The sequence below is a fragment of the Solanum pennellii genome, chromosome 12 (genome assembly GCF_001406875.1).
Source record: "Solanum pennellii chromosome 12, SPENNV200".
NCBI classification, from domain to species: Eukaryota; Viridiplantae; Streptophyta; class Magnoliopsida; order Solanales; family Solanaceae; genus Solanum; species Solanum pennellii.
The window spans coordinates 28216365-28228111 of record NC_028648.1 but is presented as its reverse complement, the minus strand read 5'-3'; positions in this window follow the sequence as shown (position 1 = coordinate 28228111).

The window sequence follows — 11747 nt, the reverse complement described above, 5'->3', positions numbered from 1 at the left end:
TACAGTCTGAAGGTTAGTCTCGTAGATTCACTATTAGTGTAGATAAATGCACATTTCGTTTCCTTTTAATTTTTCCAATTTCCAAGGAATTACAATTTCTTAATAAATGATTGCATCATTTAATGTCCTTTTCTATTGTATTAGATAGAAAATCAGTGAAGTTGAAAAATAAAGCAAAATAAAGCTAATTGTTGCAAAAGAAAGAGCTCTAATGGAAAGCTAGACGCATTGTCAGACCTTTACGATCTTTCAATTGATGAGTGGTAGATGCAGACTTATTTGAGGCTCAGTTAGCTCAACAATGACTGTCATGGATGCTTAGTTATGTCCCATTCTAATGATATTTTGATGATTAACATTTTTGATGGTTGATTTAACGTTTCAAGTACATCCCATCCAATTCTAGGTGTTCAACGATAGCAATTCAGTATAAAACGCAACTAAATGAGTTGGGGTCGAACCCCACATGGAGATGTACGTGTTTTAGATTAAATTGAAAATTATAACTATGGTCAAACCAGTCATAAGAATATCGTGTAAAGACATCATTCAAATCAAGGGATGACACGAATATCAAATCGGGGGTTTTGGTTTTCATTATCAACTACAAACAGTCACAAACACTGTGAATTAACAAATGAGATGGGTTCTTGTGATTAGAAAATAACTAGATATCTAGGCTATAGTGGACATAAATTTTCTCTCGAACAATTTACCTGAATCAAGTGATTTCTATCGAACATCAACAAGCATCCAAAAAAAGATAATCTCACACCTTTATCCATTCACCCTCGCAAGATGAATGTGTGGGATTGGTTTAGGATTCAATCTCTCGAGCTGAACCCAAGTCAACCCAATACCCACAAACCATCAATCAAAAACCTTAGTTCGATTGAATCTAGAGCCCATGGTACCCCTATCTTAGGTCTCAAACAATCAAGGAAACAATTTGATCCTGATACAGGACAACAAACTGAAAGGTTCAATAAGAAATCAAGAAGCAGGTTAAGTAAAAGGAGAAAAGATACTATTAAAAAGAGATAATATCAAAGTGGTACAGAAAAGGGTAAGGAAATAGCAAAACAAGATGATAACACAGCTACAAAGAGTAGCACAATACCAGATGATTATGGGGCTGTGAATTCTGAGGATGAGTGGGATCCTGATAATCAATCATAGATGAATCTGATGAAGAAGGAGGAGAATTCAGTATTCCATATGGTACAAAATTTGGTTCCTAATTTCAGAATATACGGTCAAAAGAAGTTTAAGAAATTATAGAAAAATAAGGTCTGTCTCTTAGAGGTTGGAAGGAAGGCAAATAAATCACTCAAAACACTACCAATAATTCTGAAACCTCTAGCAAGCCCATTATTAGATCCAAATCCAAAGGTTTTTATTGATTAAAGCCATATGTTGGAATGCTCGGAGTATCAACACCAAAAAATCTTTGGAAATACTTCAAACACTCAAAAAAGTTCATCAATTATCTGTGATTGTCATTCTAGAATAATTTGCAGAGAAGTCTCAACTCAACACTGTGAGGATACAACTTCTAATGGATCAGGCAATTGGTAATTCTAATGGGAAAATTTGATTGTTTTGGTATAATATACTCACTGTTAACATTCTTGAGATTAAGGAGCATCATATTACAGTGAAGTTTAAGCAGTCAAATTCTCAAGAAATTCATGGTGTCAAGTATTTATGCTAAGTGTAAAGATCAACTGAGGAGACCTTTGTGGGACAGACTACTGCACTTTGCAAATACAGATATTCCTCGGTGTACGATTAGAGACTTCAATGCTATCACTTCTATAGAGGAGAAGCTAGGGGGAATGCCTTACAATATGAATAAGAGCTTTGAGTTTATTAGTGTGATAGAAACATATGGTTTAACTGACTCAGGTTACACATGGATACTATTCACTTGGTGTAATCAAAGGGAAACACAGACTAGAGTTTGGAAGAGTTTAGATAGGACTATAGTAAATGATAAATCATTGGAAATCATGCCTTAAACTACTATTGAACATCTTTCATTTGTGAGTTCCGATCATAGTTCTCTTCTGTTGGAAATGGCTCAGAAAAATGAGCATCATACCAAGTACTTTAAATTCTTACATCTTTGGGTTGATAATACAAATTTTATGGATACTGCACAAAAGTATGGAATAGGAAGGTTACTGGTAACTTTGTTGCAAATACATCAGAAATTAAAGAGGTTAACATCCACCCTCAACACTTGGTCAAAGAAAGAGTACGGAGATATTTTTGCTAAAGTAAAAGAGTATGAAGAATCAATAAATAAGGTTGAAGAGGAACTTCTTACTCATAAAAAGAGTCACTTAGACAATAATTACAGCTGATGACTGCAAATTATATTCGATATTTCAAAGTGAAGGAATCTATTCTTAAACAGAAGACTCAATTACAGTGGTTTAAGAAAGGATACACTATTTCCAAATATTTCCATGCATAAAAGAGGGGAAGGAGAAGAAGATTGTTTCTTTAAAAAAATTGCAATTGTAGTCATGAATGGATACAAGGTGATGACAACATTGCATAGGCAACTTGTGAATATTATCAAAATATAACTGGCCAGACTTGTAGAATTGATGAAAGGATTCTTCAACATATACCTTCAATAATTAATCTTGAACAAAATCAGAGGCTTTTAGATATGCCTAATCTTGAAGAACTAAGACAAGTAGTATTTGCTATGAATCCAAATTCAGCTCTTGGGCTGATGGTATTGGTGGTAAATTTTATCAAGCATGTTGGAATTTCATTTAAAAATACTTACTGGCAGCAGTTTAGACTTTTTTCTGTGGTCATGTGATGCCTAAGTTCATGTCACATGCATGTTTGGTCTTACTTCCAAAATTGAGCAACTTAACAAATTCACTGATCTTAGACCTCTTAGTCTCAGTAACTTAACTAATAAGATCATTTCCAAATTACTAAGTATGAGATGGCAATATTCTACCACTCTTAATATCAGATAATTAGTTAGGCTTTGTAAAGGGAGGAGCATTACAGAAAATATTATGCTTGCACAAGAAATTATTCAAGACATTAAGAAACCTCAATTAGGTCACAGAGTAGTTATTAAACTAGATATGAAAAAGGCATATGACAGAGTGTCTTGATCATATACTTGTTTAGTATTGAGGAAATTTAGTTTTGGGTAATGTTCATTTACTTAATATGGAGAAGTATGAGTAACAATCGGTATTCCGTCATTATTAATGGTCATAGGCATGGTTTATTTTCATTCAACTAGAGGACTTAAGAAAGGTTATGCTTTATCTCCGACCCTATTTATTTTGGGTGCTGAGGTATTGACTAGAATGCTTAATCATTTACATCATAATCCATAATTTACATCATAATCCATTATACAAAGTCTTTCACATGGAACCTAAAGATCCTCAAATCAACCACTTAAGTTTTGCGGATGATGTGATAATTTTACTTCCACTAATAGACAGTCTATACAGCCTGTTATGGATACTTTGGGGGAGTATGAACATACATCTGAACAACTAATTAATGAGAAGAAGAGTTACTTCATGGTTCCAGATAAAACATCATAAAATATTATCAATATTATTCAAGAGGTCACTGGTTTCCCTCAGAAGGGCAGTCCAATTATATATTTAGGTTGCCCACTTTATGTTGGGAGGCAAAATATTTTATACTACTCCCATCTAGTAACTAAAATTTCCAAAAAAAATTTCCACTTTATGATGGCAGACAAGGATGTTAAGTTTCGGAGGCAAAATTACCTTGATCAAACATACTTTATAATCAATTCCTATTTACACTATGGCTGAAATTTCACCTCCTAGTAACACTATCAAGTATCTAGAGTCTATTATTGCAAATTTTTTCTGGGGAAGAGTTCAGAATAAAAGGAAATATAATTTAGAATCTATGGAAACCATGAGTTTACCCTGTGTAAAAGGAAAAGTAGGGATTAGAAGACTTACAGATGTATGCACTGCCCTACAATATAAACAATGGTGGCTTTTCAGAGCTAAATCTTCATTGTGGAGTCAATTCTTTAAAAATCCAAATATTGTCGAAGAGCCAATCCAGTTGCGAAGAAATTTGATACTGGTCAATCTTTGATATGGAAGTACATGATGAAGAATAAACACAAAATGGAGGAACATATAAGTTGGCAAGTTAAGTCTGGCAGTTGTTCTTTTTGGTGGGATGAGCAAGTCGAATAATGCCACTGTTGATTATTTTCTTGTTAATGGTAAATGGAATGAAAGGAAGTTGAGGCAAAAAGTTACACCATTACTTATTCCTGTTATTTTAAATACCGCTTTTCAATATCAACAGGAAGTCAAGGATATTGCAGTTTGGAAGCCTATTGAATCTGGCAACTTCACTTGTGCATCAGCTTGGGAAGGTTGCAGCTATAGAGGAATTATAGAAATGGTTAACTCTCAAATTTGGCATAAAAATGTTCCTTTTAAAATGTCATTTATCCTATGGAGAGAATTAAGGAGTAAATTTCCAACCAATGAAAAATTGGCAACTTTTGGGGTAGAAATTGTGAAATGTTACTGTTGCATTCAACAAGGTTGGGATGATGTGGATCACATCTTCATTCAAGGACATATTGCAACACACATTTGGAATTATTTTTTAAGCACAATGGGAATTATAGTCCAATAGTCCTCACTGAGCAATTCTTTATTGGGTTGGAGTGACATTGAAGGAAAAAATGATGCTCATAATCCATTATTAAGATAATACCCATTAGGATCTGTTGGAACTTGTGGAAGAATAGGTGTTTAGTAAAGTATGGTGGAAAGAAATTCAGTTGTTTCAGAGTAAAGTGCTTTATCCTTACAAATATTCTTCATTTCATATATTCAGTTTTTGTACGTATACAATGGCATGTGAAGTGGAACAAATGTGGTGGAATTACTGCAAAATTGTAAACATTATGTAAAGGTCACCTCAGTCATCTGGAAAACACCACCTACTACAAAATATAATCTTAATACTGATGGTAAAATCATTTATGCATTAGCTATACCTCATGGGGAAGGCATCAATAATCAGGCAGAGGTGCAGGCTGCAAGCTATGGACTATGTTGGTGTATTTAACATGGGTATTAATACATTACTCTCGAAGTGGATTCCAAATTATTAACTATGTGGTTATTACAAAGATTTAAACCTCCTTGGAGAATGCAAAGTTTTGTATGGGAACACCAAATGCTTGCTAATCAATGTTTTTTCTTTAAATGTGTGGATACATACAGTAAAACCAACAATACAGCAGACATTCTATCTAAATACAGTCATAGCAAAGACATCATACAACATACTTATACTCATAATCAACTAACCCCTATAGAAAAAGGTAGTTATATTTTGGAGAAAATGGGAGTACAAAATTTTAGACGAAAGAAGTTGAGAAGGATTAAGAAACCTCCATGACTTGTTCACAGTATGGTATATTTACCTTGATTATGTCTTGTATAGATATAGTTGAGTATATTGAAGTTCTTTATTAATTTTTGTAAAGGGGAGTACCCATAGTTATGTAATTCTTGTACTTTGTATTGGGAGGAGTCCTCCCATTGGTGCTTAGTTTTAGGTTTACATATGCGAATTGTCTCTATCTTGCCTTGTATATTAGTTGTTAATCAGGTAAAGATATACGATGATCATGGTGCATCCATCAACAACCAGCAGTCCAACAAAAGGAAATTTGGAAGGCTGCAACAATGGTAGAAAGGAAGGTGTACCACATGATGCTGTCATTTAAATACACTTCCAGAAGGTCAAAATATACATCAAAGATTTTTTTCAAAAGCAAAGACATCCATTGAGGAAATGTGTTTCATGAGTTATATAATGTTCAATCTGAGTCAGTCTAAATTAGGTATAGTTGTTTGAATACGTCTAACTTATGTACTTTTCCTTGTAAAGGGAGAGATCCCTAATTTAAGTGTTCTTATAAACTTTGTACTAAGAGAGGAGTCGTCTCTAGGTTCTTAGTTTTGTTTGATTACAACTCATTGTATGGGGAAGAGTTGACTAACCTTAGTAGGTAGGTAAATTATTTACCCACCGTAGGACCGGAGGTAAGGTATATGTCCCCCTTCATGTATAATTTTGTTTTTAATAAATGATAAGACCTGGGGGTATTGCTCAGCCCCTGACCCACAAAAGGGTCATTCCAACTAAAAAAAAAACTTAGTTCTAAAGCCTCTCTCTCGCAAGCCAAGAACACAAAGAAATGACTGCATTTGCAACTATAGTTCTTAATTAAACCACAATTAAAGATTGAAATCACTTTTAAACAGAATTTGACTAAGAATTACCAATACGCATAAGTACATCAGTCCATAATCACATAATACCACTCCATGAATTGGAGTTTAGCTAGACGTCATAAAAAGGTAAAACCGTTACCAAATTGATTATCCATTAATTGGGTAAGAGAAATTTCATCTTTGCAATTCTCTAATTTAAAGATTCTCAACGACCCACTTCTTATTTCTCAAAAGTGAATTTCTTCAATCCTTCAAAGCTAAGGAAAACTTAAAAAGATATTGTTCTAAAGAGTAATTGATCTAACAATAAGATTCAAGATATTAATCTAAATGTTCAAAATTATTTTTATAGTGGCCAACAATGTGCTGCAAAGAGTCAATTGGTGAAGTATGTCAGCAATGCTGAACAACTTGGCAAGCATCCCTTTGGTCACTCCATCACCCTTTTGACTTTGTACTCAACATCCTCAAGGTTTGTAACATTGGGCGGTCTATCTAGGGTTTGTAGAATACTCAACGATCCACCGACTGCTCCATTTCATCCCCAACTTGGTTCATTTATTTAGGTCTTGATATATTGGAACTTCAGGTCGTCTGATAAGCCAATCGGCGACTTGCCGATTGCTCTTGGCCATCCTCAAGCTCACCCATCTTAAATTCTTCAGTCTATTTTGATCCTTTTTGCCTATTAGTGTCCTTTATTTGTTCCTCCATCCATATACCTTAAAATCAAGGGTCTACATTAGTTATTGGCACAAATGAAGCATTTGAGGACACTCAATCACTTTAAACAAAGTCCTAAATAAGCTCAAATCTCAAACTCATCAACACCCCTGACTTAAACTTTTTCTTGTTCTCAATTAAAACTCAAGTTCAACTATTCAAAGAGGATGTTTCAAATAGTTTTACTAAAGACTCAATCATGAATGCATACAGCAATACTCAACTTACTCATGCAAGGATGAATTATGCACTCAAAGACTCAAGTTGTGACTTACCATTATTAAAGATGCTCAAGTTCACAATACTTGCTTCAAATGTGAGTTCAAGCTCAACAAAGGTACTCAAATTCCCTCACAACAAAGATGATTTCATGTCCACACACAAGTCTTCAACAATAAATAGCTCCGGAATCACATACAACTATTAGACTCATAAAGATGATCACATGGATGACTTAACCCATATGGTTGTCATTATTTTCCAATCAATATTCGTTTCAACTCACTTAAGATCAAAAAGGGGTTTTCAAGGATTGTACTGGGGCTGAGTGTAAATGTATGGTCATTTAGGCTCAATGGCTGCTACCCTCATGAAATTTGGTTTGAACATCAGTTTTCTTTCTTTTCTTCAATATTTTTACTCATGATTAAAAATCACTCCATTATTCAACTTCAAATAAGTTTTGGACACCCCATTTGTTTTGCAATTTTCAAAGCCTTATTTATCAATTTTTTTCATTCTTTTTTCTTTTTCATTCTTCTTTTCTTTCTATATTTTTTTATACGGAGGGGTTCCATATTTTTCAAGATCATGACTCAAAAAGGGAATTCTTCACATTTCTTGATTTACCTTCTTTTTTCACCACACCCCAACTTAGGCTTTTGGCATAAGTTGGCTATTCAAACAAACCACACTTCTTAAGAGTAATGGGTGAATGGATAAAGTGCGGTCATATTTGTTCAAGTTTCTTCCAATAAAATGATAAATATTAAAGGGGTTCAATCAAGGTTCACACATCTCACAATGTTAGCCACAAAAAAGGTATATTGTCAAAAATTTTCACTCTTCAAAATTGTTGCCTAAGATCTTTTGAAGAGCTTGCATCACTTAGTCAACGCGACCAATGGGGCAAATTCTAAGTGTCATCACACAAGGTTCACGTAAGCTTTTCACACAAGACATCGACACCAATATCAAACGAGACTCCACAGTTTAGCTAGTCTGCAATGTTCATCACAAGAGATAACATTCGATAATCAGCTAGTCACAACAAGATGCAAAAATTTCACACATAGTCGATGCAACTTTATTTGACCTTATTGTAGCCGAGCATTAATTTTTCTTCAATTAAAAAAACCATTCGAGTCATCGATATTGATCATGAATGACACTCAACTTCGCATAAGAATATCCACATTCAAGAACAAAACGAGTGGCAAATATTTTCAGAAGGGTCAAAAACGATTTCATTCATAATATGGAGCCATAAGATCAAACATCTATGAAGCAATATCATCATACAATTCAAAACACAAAAACAAAATGAAACATAATGTTAAAAAGTCAATAAAAATGGCAAAGAGGGAGATAAATAAAGGGCATGTCTACACAGTCTCTTCATCTGTCGGGGCATCAATGCTTGGTGTAATATAACTACTCGGTCCACTCTAGCCCACTATATGTGTCCCTAAATAATCCTCTCGGGCAATGTCAAACATGACCCCTTTTAAGCTGTCTAAATCATCATACCCAATAACCTTTGGCTCCTCAAACTATTCCTCATCGGTCTCAGCCTCAAACTCAGCAGCACCATCATCCTTCATAGACACATCGGTAGTAGTAGCCTAAGGCATCTCAAAACTTGTCGGGGCATCCTCATTCTCAGTTGAATCAAACAGGGAAGTGAGTTTTGTGGACTTCAGATAGTCCATATCCTTTCTCAAATCTTAAACTTCGTCTTTCAAAGTCTCCACCTCTAAAGTAGCCCCTATCGCCTATCACTTGTATCTACTATCGCTGTGAGAGTGTCAATAGATGTATGACAGGGTGTCAATGCAGCTAGGATGGTCCGATTAATCATCCAAGGTACTTTAGCCTCAAGCTGGGCAGCCCGCACATTGGCAGAATGTGGTAAGTGCCCCTTCTTTAGGTACATGGCCTGAGTAATTCTTGCGGGCTGGGAAGTAGTAGAAGAACTAGGAGCCTGGGAGGAAATGTAAGCGAGTGTACATGAAGGACCAGATGCCAGAGTAGGCATATATTCCTCTGCAGGTATCAACTCAACATCAATCTCCGGGGATGCATCAACTGGATTCACTCTCCTTCTACTTGTCTTTTTCCGAGTATCACCAGACTCTATCCTCCGGATGTCTGTGAAAGATGTGGGAGTGAACTCGATGTGACTCTTCCCGTCATGAGGAACTCCAACACGCCGACACAAACCTGTTATTAGGACCGGGAAGGGAAGGGACGAATGGCGCTGTATTTCTCTCATGACCATCTCTTGCTCATTTATCAGCCCCAAGTTAACCCACTTATGTGCGATGATGGATCCTAGACATGCTGCCTTGAGTTGAAGAGGATGGACTCATTCTGTGAGGGCATGATGAAGACACTAATGAAGCTAAACAAGTACCTCGCTTCCACGTTGAGGTCTTTCTCCTCAATTTACATTGAAGCTTCGATCCACCTCGGAGCTAACCAACTTTCCATAGTCTCCAAAGACTCTGTCTTTATCATGTGCTGGTTGTCGTTTGCAATCTTGTTGGTGCATTCAAATACAACATATGTCATTGCTGTCACAGTTTACCTTCTTCCCTCTAACAACTACGTAGCCTACAGTCTTGAAGGTTGCAACTTTCTCTTTTTTCCTGTGGCATCAAGGGTTCATATTCAGTGTAGAATTCCCAGACCCAACTAAGAATATTGGAACCGAGGGTTTAGTGAAAATCTCAAACTTGCAAGCCTTTATGGTACACCATATTTCTAGGTGCCGGTCTATCACCCATCCATTGACAACCTTATCTTCTCAATGATGGTCCTTAGTCCCTCAATCTGTAATTTATTCCTAAATTGGAGAGGAGGACCATGTATAGGTTGTTCTGGGATTACAAATTGGTTTGGCATAACAGGAGAGCTATGGGTCTCAGGCACATTGATCGTAGACGGATCATGCATCCTCTTGGATCGCATCTCAACTCTCCAGATATTAGCAGGTGCTCATCCTCGGGGTTCAAAGAACATCAGAAGGGTTATGATGCTCATCCTCACTCTCAAAGGTGGTGAGATGAGTGGCGTACACTCTCTCACTGTCGTATCTAATCTTCGATGACTTAGGAGCTAGTGTTTTTCATTTTCCTTTGCCCTTACCACCTGTGGTAGGGAGTTTTTTATCCTTGGCTTTTGATGCAACTACATCGTCGTTGGTGGTAATTCTCTTTTCCCTCTTGCGGAGTGGCATGTCTCATCACACTACTTTTGGTCAGGCCATATCTGTAGAACACATTGGAATTTTCAGAAATACCTCAAGAAAACTAAAGAAAAAAGGTTGCAGACAGACTCACTGAGCCGATCGGTGAGTCGCCGAATTATATTGGCGAGCCAGACCGGGTTCATTGAAAATATTGGTCTGAATATTCCCATATAAATGGCATGTCGACGATGTGAAGGGACATTTTTTGAATTGTCGACACCATTGGCTTCTTGCTCGCCGAAAGTTACAATATATTTTAGTGGTTAGGGGCGTGTAAAGGGCGATCAAGGAAGACTTTTAGTGAGTTGCCGAGTGTACTCAGTGAGCTTAGGCTTCTCCAAATGTTAAAGAACCAAACCAATCCAAACATGAAATCAAAGGCATGGAAGGGGACTTTGGCAAACTACCGAGTGGTTTGGGGAGCTTGACTCAGGTCGCTAAACTTCCCAACATGTCCATATTCTACATCGACTACCAAAATCAAACCCACAACCCCCGGCAAAATAAAAATAACATAAATACTAAATTAATCCCAAACCCATATGACCCATGCACCGGGTTACTCAGACTTCCCCCGATTTGGCTAAAATTGGCTATTTGATGACTTTTTGTCTTAAGAATAATGTTAAATACTCTATCATTGGGCAAATCACGTCATTTAGCACTATTTTGGTTACTCAGACTTCACCCGACTAGACCAAACAATGACCCTTCAACCTTGTTTACAATATGTGACAACATATCCTTAGTACGACCACCTTCAGAGTCTTTGGGTGTTTGACACTCGTGGGGAGGAACATACCTATCCTTCTCCCCTTTTCTTTCCTTCTAGGTGGCATTGTGTTCACACCACTCTCTATCACTGTCTCTCCAATCCTCATCTTTATTCCAACCTTGATTACCACGCGACCTTAGGTAGTTTGCACAATAACCTCCTCCGTAGTTGGATAAGAAGTTTACATCCTCGTTGCACAACGCTTCAAACTTGGCCTAATCGAGGTTTACACACCCAACACCCACAATATATACACTCCTAGTACCATCACCCATGAAATTTATGGCTAACATTTCAAGTTTGTTCATCATCTTTTGCATGTTTTTATCCCTCTATTGATATTTTTCATGTTGCTCCTTTGTCAATTTAAAAGTGAGAGGGCAAAACCATATATTCGTGAGTGTACCATGGCAGGTTTATATTGTTCATAATGTAAAAGATTAAGTTTCTATCACATAAGGTTGTT